Consider the following 10,327-nt stretch of genomic DNA (forward strand, 5'->3'; position numbering starts at 1 on the left):
GGTGGGGGGGTGGGGGTACAGGGATGGGACCGTATCAGTTGAATTCTGAGCACTGTTCTGAGGCAATTCTATTTTTACCTCAAGGGCTAATAAGATAGTCAACGAATGGAATAGACTTAGTAACCATGTACTGAGCGCTGAAACTATCGGTTGTTTTAAGAAACGGTTAGACAGCTTTATGGATGGGGATGACAGGTGGTCGTAGACATGGAACTACCTAGTGCAGGCCTTATGGCCTCTTGCAGTCTGCTTCATTCTTATGTTCTTAAGGTTAAGCACGCTGTGATCTTGTGTCTGTACCCCTAAACGCTGTACACCCGCAGAGGAACTACCTCGTCGTAGTACCTAAACCCGTACGGGGCCACAACTAAGGAGACCCCGGAAACAAGACGAGGAGCTGAGGGCCAGGCACTGCCCGGCAGGAGGGCCAATCCTCTTGGCCTTGAGCCGCCCCTGTCCGTCACAGTCGGGCCCCTCCCCCTCCTCTCCCCCCCTCCCCGTCCGTCCCCATCGGCCCCGCTGCGGGGGGAAAGCCGACACCGGGGTTGTAATTACACCGCAACAGCCCCTAGACATCCCCTTCCATCACTCACCACACCCGTCACGCCTCTCCCCCCCATCCCCTTTTCTCAAACCAGTCTTCTCCTGGCCATGCCCTCTTCTTCCCTCCTTCCTCCTCCTCCTCCTCCTCCTCTTCGGACCTTCCCCTCCTCTACCTGTCCGTATTCTTCCGCTTTTTCGCATTTCCCTCCTCCTCCTCTTCCTCCTCGTCGTCGTTCCTTCCCAATCCCCCCCCCTCCTTCTTCTAGCGGCGTAATCGGAAGCGTGCTGGTCTCACATTCGCTTAGTTCTGGGTTCGAATCCCGCACTTCTCTCAGGTTGCTAGGATGGACTTACCTGCCCAACAGTCCAAACGCATTGGGCAAAGGTCGCAGCTACGCGCTTCCTGGCGTAGGATCCTCACTACCCCCTCCACCTCCTCCTCTCCATCTCCTTTTTCTCTTCCCCTCCTCCCGCTCCCTCATATCTATTCTCCTTCCCTACTCATCTCCCTATATATCTTCTCATTATAGCCCTGATTCACACATCCCCTTCACACTCCAGCCATCCTCCTCCCTCCCTCCCCCCCTCCTTTATTCCTCCCACAAGCACCCCTCCCCCAAGGTCAAACGGGTCTAATACAACACTGGACTCTCCCTTCCTTCAAGCTGGATCATTAACTCCTCCAACACCATATCGAACTCGGATGATCCCCCGGTTTCTCGAACTCGGACGAACTCCTCCCTCCGAAGTCGGGCGACCCCTCGTCCTCCAACTCGAAGGATCCCTGTTGGTCCAGACTCTGCGCCCACCGCCTCCCCCTCCGGCAGCCTCGCCTTGTTTCGCAGAGTTGTTCTTCGCCTTTTCTTCAGCATCTCCATCCTTCCTTACCAATCCTCATCACCCTCACGCCTCTCCTTCCCCATTCCGCCCTACTATCCCGTTCACCTCCCCGTTCTACTACATATTACCTCCACCTCCTTCCTTCCCATACTTGCCTATTTCGGGCTTATTATCTCCGTTGTAGTCCCACATTTCATTTATCATTTTTGGTTGAAGCCAAGTGATTCTATTCACTACGCCACGCCTCTACCTCAGGTAGCACAAACTACTCCCTCCATATCAAAACACCTCATTGGGTTCTCTCCTTACTACCGACAGTTAGGCAGCTTCCACATGAGGCAAACTGCGGAGACAACGTCGCTTCCAATAGTCTCCTAGTGGCGCGTTTCGTGCTCTTTCGTGTGAAGGGCTCCACCGAAAACTGAAACACATCTCTTTCTCACCGTTGGTGGACTGGTGTGAAAGCATCCTCACGTCCCACCCTCCAACCCCTTCATTACAGAAAACACCTGGCTCCTCCTACTCCTCCTACACCACCACCTCCTACCCTTCCTCATTTCCCCTCCACTTCCCTTTTCTTCTTTCACTTGTTCCCTGCCCTCCTCTCCCTCCTCCCAAGCCATCTTCTTTTTCCTTCCAAGTCCCTTCTCCTCCTCCTCCTCCTCCTACTCCTCCCTAGCCACCCTCCCCTTCTCCTTTCAGCCCAGTCCCTACCACTGTGGTCCCCCTTCCCCCCAGCTTGTTTCATTAGGAGTTCCTCCCCCTTTGTGCAACGGGGACCAATTACCTGTCACGTTGCTGCATCGTGCCCCTTCCGCGGGCGTCTTTCGTCACACCACAAAAAACACCGTCCCCTTATATATATATATATATATATATATATATATATATATATATATGTATATATATATTATATATATATATATGTATATATATATATGTATATATATGTATATTATATATTATATATATATATGTGTATATATATGTATATTATATATTATATATATATATGTGTATATATATATATATTATATATATAATGTATATATTATATATATATATTATATATATATTATATATATATATATATTATATATATATATATATATATATATTATATATATATATATATATATATATATATATACGCACACACGGATAAATCACTAGTGACAGTGAAATGTGACAAGTAACTAACTTCAAACATCGCGATCAGAGCCTCGAACTCGGGCCCCCCGGCGAGGAAAGCCTGTCTGCTACCACCACTCCGCCGGGCAATGGGTGCAAAAGTATTGGAACCTGCCACGACCTATATGCAAGAATGAGAGGCTGATCACCAATTGCAATCCAGTTTTCATATTCTATCTAACTCCCAAACACTCGGATCGCGATGGATTGTGTATGTATGTATATACGTGTTGGGTCGATAGCGGTAAGCGGCCGTCAGTAACTCCCGTGTTTATGCGTACAAGAAGACAGTACATGAACTTGTAAGCTGTTATTACCCGCTCGGCCAGGGGGCAAACTGGGTACACTCCTTCTTCCGTCTTTAAGACCCCTCCCCCTGGTCCTCCTCCCCTGCCCCTAAGGGGAGGGATGGACCACTCCCAGTGTCAAGCCTCCCACATCAGATACCGCTATCACCCCCACCCAGTTCTTAACCGGTGGCCAGTTGAACACAGGTGCTCTGAACATCATCCACCTGACCCATTCTGATGACCCTATTTCCCTCTGAGGATCCCGGGCAAGGAAGAGGCCCCGGGATATTGGAGGTCATTGCGTGACCTGATACCACGTCCAGAACAGTTTGACATTTAGAGTCGGCTTGGTAAGGGAGGCAAGGGTTACTCCAAAGATGAAGACGTAGAGTTTAAGGGACAGAGGAGGGGGTGGAGGGAGAGCGTGACTACCACAGTCGACTTACGCATATTCTACTTTTGGTTGCCGTTAGGTGATTTTATTCAACATAGGAATCCAAATGTTGGAAAGGAGACATTCGACGAAGCTATTACCCATCGGAGAGGTGGGGGGAGGGGGGGGTAGGAATGGAATGGGTAAAGGGGGAAGAAGCCAAAGAGTGGGGGGGAAGGGGGAAGGGGGGGATGCTAAGGGAGGACCTGATGTTCTCCAAACGAGACCCGTTCATCACAAAGCTCCCCCCCGTACCCTAGCTACCGATCTATGCCCCCCTCTCCTTATCCCCCCATGCCGATCTATTATTCATAGTCACCATTCTTCACTCCCCTTCCATCCATTCATCACACCGAGTTCACCACTTCACAACATTCTCAACACCTCACTCCCAACCGCCCCCTCCCGCGGGTGTGAGTCACGGGTGTTGAGGAAGAGTTGGAGGAAGGGGGTGGGGGTGGGGGAGGTGGAGGATGAGGAGGATTGCCACCCTCGTAAGAGCCCCGGGCATCGCCACGGCTGAATAAAATCGCGTGTCGACAGTCATAAACAACAAAGAAAACAAAATCCACTTAATATCAGGTAAGACCCCAAACAAGTTCAACCCTACGATATTGTCCCCAAGGATAGAAGCGCTGGTTACAAGAGACAAAATATGAATACACTGCCGCTTGCCCCCAAATCACCCTACACCCATCCAGCCATACGATGCCAGCTTACGTATGGGTGCCACACGCTCCAAGGTCTAATGTGACCACGAGCTAAAGTTCGCCTCCTGTGAGACACAAGTCAGAGAGGAGAGAGGAGAGAGAGAGAGAGAGAGAGAGAGAGAGAGAGAGAGAGAGGCAGAGAAACAGGTTGGGAGAGATAGAGAAAGGGGAGAGGCAGGGGGGAGAGACAGGGGGGAGGGGGGAAGAAAGAGGGAGGGAGGGAGGGAGAGAGATAAAGGGGGAGGGAGAGAGAGATACAGATAGAGATATAGAGGTAGAGAGAGATAAAGGGGGAGGGAGAGATACAGATAGAGATATAGAGGTAGGGCGAGAGAAAGGGGGAGGGAGAGATACGGAGAGAGATATACAGGTAGGGAGAGAGAAACAGAGACTGGTATCATTTGAACAACATTTTAACACAAGACTAATTACCAGGTAGACCTGAAACTTGGGCGAGATATGCAGACATCAATTAGCAGATGCTGTAACAAAGAAGTGCGTTACTTGGACTATGGTGCCGAGGGAGTGAATGAAGCTCAGCTTGTTTTATTAGCTTTATTCTGGTTAGCGCGAGGAAACCTGACCGCAAAGGTTGACCGCATGGACCTTGGGACGCGCACCGCTGGGTTACGAGTACAGAGGGGGACTGCCCCTTGGTAACAGGACCCGGCTGTTTACATACACAACCGACGTACTCAAAAGCAGCGAAGGAGACGGTCTCACAGAAACGTGGCTCGCCAGGGTCGAGATTGTGCTTTCGTATGGATACAAACGCCTGTAGTACAGGTGTAATGAGGACTTAACCAACACACTGGTAATACGAGGCCAAAGTCCAGCTCTTTCTACACCACAACATATAAATTCCTTGTCCGCCCACATGATGCCACGGCAATATTATATGCCAAAATATCGGGTAGACTGTTCATGTCGTTGAGTTGGGACACCAAAGATACGAGTGACGTCACTGTCATCGAATTTTGGAAACTGGATGTCCGGCACGAAGAGAAAATAGGAAGAGGAAGTGAAGGGCGAGGATGAGGAGGTGGACGATAAGGACAACGAGGAGGACGAGGAGGAGGACGAAGTAGAGGAAGTGGAGGAGGAGGAGGTAGAGGAAGTGGAGGAGGACGAGGAGGAGGACGAAGTAGAGGAAGTGGAGGAGGAGGAGGTAGAGGAAGTGGAGCAGGAGGAAGAAGAGAAAGAAAGGAGGAGGGGGTGGAAGAAATGAAAAATAAGAAAGAGGGATAGGATGAGGAGGACGAAGTGGATGAAATGGATGAGGAGGAAGAAGAGAAGGAAGAGAAAGAAAGAGGAGGAGGAAGAGGGAGAGGAGGAAGAGGGAGAGGAGGAAGAGGAGGAGGAGAAAGAGAAGAAATAGTAGGAAATACAGAAAAAGGAGGAGGAGAAAGAGAAGAAATAGTAGGAAATACAGAAAAAGGAGGAGGAGAGCAGAAGAGATAGGACAGGAAAAGGAGAAGAGAAAGAAGGAGACAGGAGAAAGATGAAAGAGATACAGGACAGACGAAGAGAGAAGGAAAGAGGGACAGAAGAAGAGGGCACTCACGTCTGGTACCTCCCGTCTAGACATATCCCCCTCCCCTCCCCTCCCCTCACCCGACCCCTCCTACGGGGGATCATATTCCTCATCCCGACAAGCCCGGGCAACCCTAGAGGATCGAATTCGCTTCCTTCCAGGCAACTATCGCTCCATCTTGGAGAGATTCCTTATCGAAACTGGCGGAGGATCTTCCTCGGAAGAAGCGTCTCCTGCTGGGGGAGGGGGGGGGGATAGGTCCGCCTTCCCTCCTCCCGTCAGAGGACTTCTGTTAGCCCGAGGTCCCCCTTCGTCAAGAGATGGAGTTATAGGTGACTCTCTCTCTCTCTAAGACTCACTCTCTCTCTCTCTCTCTATCTCTCATTCTCTCTCCTCTTAGAACATTTCGGAGGACTTCCGCCAGCCCGAGGTTCCCCTCCGTCAAGAGATGGGAGTTATACTCTCTCTCTCTCTCTCTCTCTCTCTCTCTCTCTCTCTCTCTCTCCTCTTAGAACATTTCATTAAAGTGACAATGAGGGAAATATAGAAAAAAAAATTAATATTATGGGTTAGGGTCGACTGTCCGCTAGAGTACCACAGGCCACCATGTAAACGTGGAAAGACGAGAAGAATTTTCTATCAAATGAAGTCGAAGACCTTCCGTGAAGAAGCAGAAGCAGAAGAAAAGGAGAGGAAGGAGAAAAGGTGAAGAGGAAGAAGAAAAAGAAAAACAGGAAGAGGAAGAAGAAAAGGAAAAATAGGAAGAGGAAGAAGGAAAGAGGAAGAGGAAGAAGGAAAAGAGTAATATAAAGAAAAAGGGAAAGAAGCTGAGGAAGAGGAGAAAGAAGTTGAAGAGGAAGAAGAAAAAGAGGAAGAATAAGAGGAAGAGGATGAGGAGAAAGAACAAGAAGAAGAAATAAACAAGCACAATCAAAAAGTCGTTCCCTCATCAGGCCTTAATAGTTGGGCTCGTGTACAATTTGTACAGCAATAATTATTATTTGGATATACTCTAAATGCAAACACACTTACACATACATTTTACCAACACGTCAGTGATACGTCACACAAGTCAAACATGTCACAGACATGTAACTGACATCTCAGCAATTTAGAAGGAAAAGTAAACAAATCATACCAGCATCCACACTCAAGTTTGTCCCATTTTGTCTACACACATTTGGACACGAGACTTCTGTTAGTAAACACGCGAGCGCACACACACACACACACACACACACACACACACAGTGACAAATCACGTGACTGACCTTCAGTTTCCGGTCATGGTCTCGGGTCCTGCGGAGAAAGAAAAAAAATAATTAGCCTTCTTAAAAAAAAAAAAAAAACGTGATGTGTGTGTGTGTGTGTGTGTGTGTGTGTGTGTGTGTGTGTGTGTGTGTGTGTGTGTGTGTGTGTCTGTGTGTGTATTTACCTAGTTGTATTTTGCGGGAAGGGGAGCTATGCTCGTGGTGTCCCGCCTTTGTATCTCGCAGTATCTAGTTTACTTTTAAACTCATGAATGGTTTTTGCGCATACTATTTCATTATCCAGTTTGTTCCAAGTGTCCACTACTCTATGTGGAAAACTGTTTTTCTTCAGTGTGTGTGTGTGTGTGTGTGTGTGTGTGTGTGTGTGTGTGTGTGTGTGTGTGTGTGTGTGTGTACGCGCGCGCATGATGTATCATGGGTACATGTTTGTGTATATACGGTTATGTGAGTACACGTGCACGTACGTTTGTGCTTACATGTGTACATTCGTTTGTGCATACATTGAATAAACACAGTAAAACAGTATTAATCAGCGTTACAGGCTATTAATTCTTTTGGAATTTTAATTAACAAAAATTCCCCAATGTGCTGGGGTGGGTGGGCGAGAGGTGGGAGGGCGCTCTGTGTCAAGCACATGCCCATTTTGAGAAGAAGAAGGAGGAGGAGGAGGAGGAGGAGGAGGAGGAGGAGGAGGAGGAGCAGCAGCAGCAGACGTACGTGGTATGTTCAATAAGTACAGAGGGGGGACTGCTCCGTGGTTATAGAACCCGACTGTTTATATACACAGCCGACATACCCAAAAGTAGCGAAGGACACGGCCTCACAGAAACATGGCTCGATAGAGCCGAGATTGTGCTTTCATAAAGATACAAAGCCTGTAATACAGGCATAATATGGGTTTGATATACAAAATAGTAACAAGGGGTCAAAGGCCAGATATTTCTACACAAAATATTAATTCCTTATCCACCCACATGCTGCCACGGCGGCCCTATAAACCAAAATATCGCATGTGGGGGAAGTGGGGTCACCACAGATGGTAGGCTGGTAGGTGGTTGTCACGGTAGAATCACACACATACACACACACACACACACACACACACACACACACACACACACACACACACACACACACACAAAAAAAAAAAAAATCCTCTCTTTTCCACCACCCTGCCCGCACTTGAGGCAGTCTGACCGTCCCACTTGCCTCTCCCAGAGCCATCACCAAGAGCAATGACCCGACGTGTCAGCACTGTCAGTGGCAGCTGACAGAGCAAATGAAACGATGATCACGGTCAGCATTGTAGCTTCAGTAAATGCTGACAAGTATCATGCAAAAGCTGATGTGAATATATTTTCAGGATAAATCAACTGCAACAGCACTCCTAGACCCCTTGCATTGTTACATACCTTATATATATATATATATATATATATATATATATATATATATATATGTATATATAAAACCAATAATGAAAATTATATGACGATGACTATGATCATTATGACGACAACGACGACGACGACGACGACGAAGACGACGAGCAAAGCCTGTCAGAAAGGCGCCAGGTAATTAAGGCGTTCTCCCGGGGGGACACCCGACCCACTAACAACCTCCCGGTCCCGGACAGACAACCCTGTCGTTCCGGGAGCGTGTCAACACGCTGGCGTGACACCCGACACGCTGCTCGACACGAATAAGGTCCGAATTCTTAACAGAGACATTTGGGGCTCCCAAAAAGCACACCTAACGGCGACAAGCGACCTTACGTACAAACAGCATAAGGCTCATTATTGTTTCACATTTTAGGAGTTTCAGAGACTCCTACGTTTAAGAATGTAACACTGCATACCCTAAAACAACCCCTAAACAATCAATAATTCTTCAAAATAACCCGTATTACACAAGTATTGACAATATTTGAATGGTACTGAAAAGCCATGTAGAAGAGGCATTAGTATCGAGACAATACATTGCGTCAATATTATTGGCAGTACATTGACAGTGTCATACTGGGAGGTGGGGCAACAATATTAAAAAAAATAATATTGCGGCAATATATTTCGACAATACTATTGGCAGAGTAGGAACAATATTGATGAAGGCATGCAGGGGTAAGGGATGGTCTGAGTCCCGAGTAAATATATTGTATCAATAATATTGATCGCTTAGATTTCCATCTACTATCTTATTGTCAACCTTTAGGTAAACGAGGCCCCTCTCTTGAACGAAATGATAGACCGTGACCCAGCTCAACGGTGGGAGACGCTCATCAACGTAACAAAACAATCAATCTGACGCTTGTGGCAAGAAGCTATACAGTGCGGCAATGGACCGAGGACCCCGTGGATCGAGGACGCCCTGGATCGAGGACCCCGTGGATCGAGGACCCTTTGGATCGAGGACCCCGTGGATCGAGGACCCCGTGGATCGAAGACCCCGTGGGTCGAGGACGCCCTGGATCAAGGGCCCCGTGGATCGAGGACCACGTGGATCGAGGACCCTGTGAATCGAGGATCCGTGGACCGAGGGCCCCGTGGATCGAGGAACCCCATGGATCGAGGAACCCCATGGATCGAGGGCCCCGTGGACCGAGGACCCCGTGGATCGAGGGCGCCGTGGATCGAGGGCGCCGTGGACCGAGAACCCCTTGGATCGAGGACCCCGTGGATCGAGGCTCTCAAGCTCAAGATCACTAGGGTGCCGCGCCACGCACACACAGTCGACATATATGGCACACCAAGGCTGCTGCCCCAGTGTGGGAGGGAGGGAGGGAGGGAGGGAGGGAGGGCCTGGGAGGGAGGGAGGCGTCAAGAAGGAGCGCTTTGGATAGGAGAGAAGGGGGGGGCGGCTGTGTGGGATGCAGATAGGAATGGTAGTGAGGAGGGAGAGAGGAAGGAGGAATGGAGGGAAAGAGGGAGAGAGAAGGAAAGGTGAGAGGGAGGGAGAGGAAGGGAAAGATGGAGATGAAGGGAAAGATGGAGAGGGAGGGAAAGAATAAGTGAGAGGGGAATGAAAGGGGAGTTTGGGGGAAGGGGAGGAGAGGGGTAGGAGGAGTGTGGGGGAGGGGAGTGTGGAAGGAGGGGGATGGGTTGACGGTAGGGAGGGTTGGAGAGGAGGAGGGAAGGGGTTGGGAAGAGGGAGGGGAAGGAGAATTAGCTGGTGATGGGGAGGGGGTGGAGTGGGGGAGTGGTTGGAGAGAGGGAGGGAAGGTGAGGGAAAGGGGGGAAGGGGGAGAATTTATGGGGAGGATGATATTAATGATGGCGATGGGGATAATGAGAGAAATGGTGGGAATGGAGATGACAGATGACAGACGGAGATGATGACGGAGATGGTGATGATGATGATGATGATGATGATGACTGATATAATGACGATGATGATGACGATGATGATGACGATGACGATGATGATAGCGATGACGATGATGGCGATGATAGCGATGACGATGATGACGATGATAGCGATGACGATGATAATAATGATGATGATGATGATGATGATGA

General features: G+C 48.8%; 1 protein-coding gene across 4 annotated transcripts in view; it reads right to left on the reverse strand.

Moving 5' to 3' along the window:
• The window catches only part of Kank (KN motif and ankyrin repeat domain-containing protein 2 kank), a 231,029-nt gene that overhangs the window by 156,679 nt on the left and 64,023 nt on the right, over positions 1-10,327 (reverse strand). For 3 of the 4 annotated variants that reach the window (XM_076184460.1, XM_076184459.1, XM_076184457.1), the window contains exon 2: positions 6,813-6,840. The exons of the other annotated variant lie outside the window; for it this stretch is intronic. The gene's annotated coding sequence lies outside the window, so the exon portion shown is untranslated. The remainder of the gene's footprint in view (positions 1-6,812; positions 6,841-10,327) is intronic. 4 annotated transcript variants of the gene reach the window in all.

This window comes from Oratosquilla oratoria, chromosome 4 (assembly GCF_046742065.1).
Source record: "Oratosquilla oratoria isolate Oo_2021 chromosome 4, ASM4674206v1, whole genome shotgun sequence".
NCBI classification, from domain to species: Eukaryota; Metazoa; Arthropoda; class Malacostraca; order Stomatopoda; family Squillidae; genus Oratosquilla; species Oratosquilla oratoria.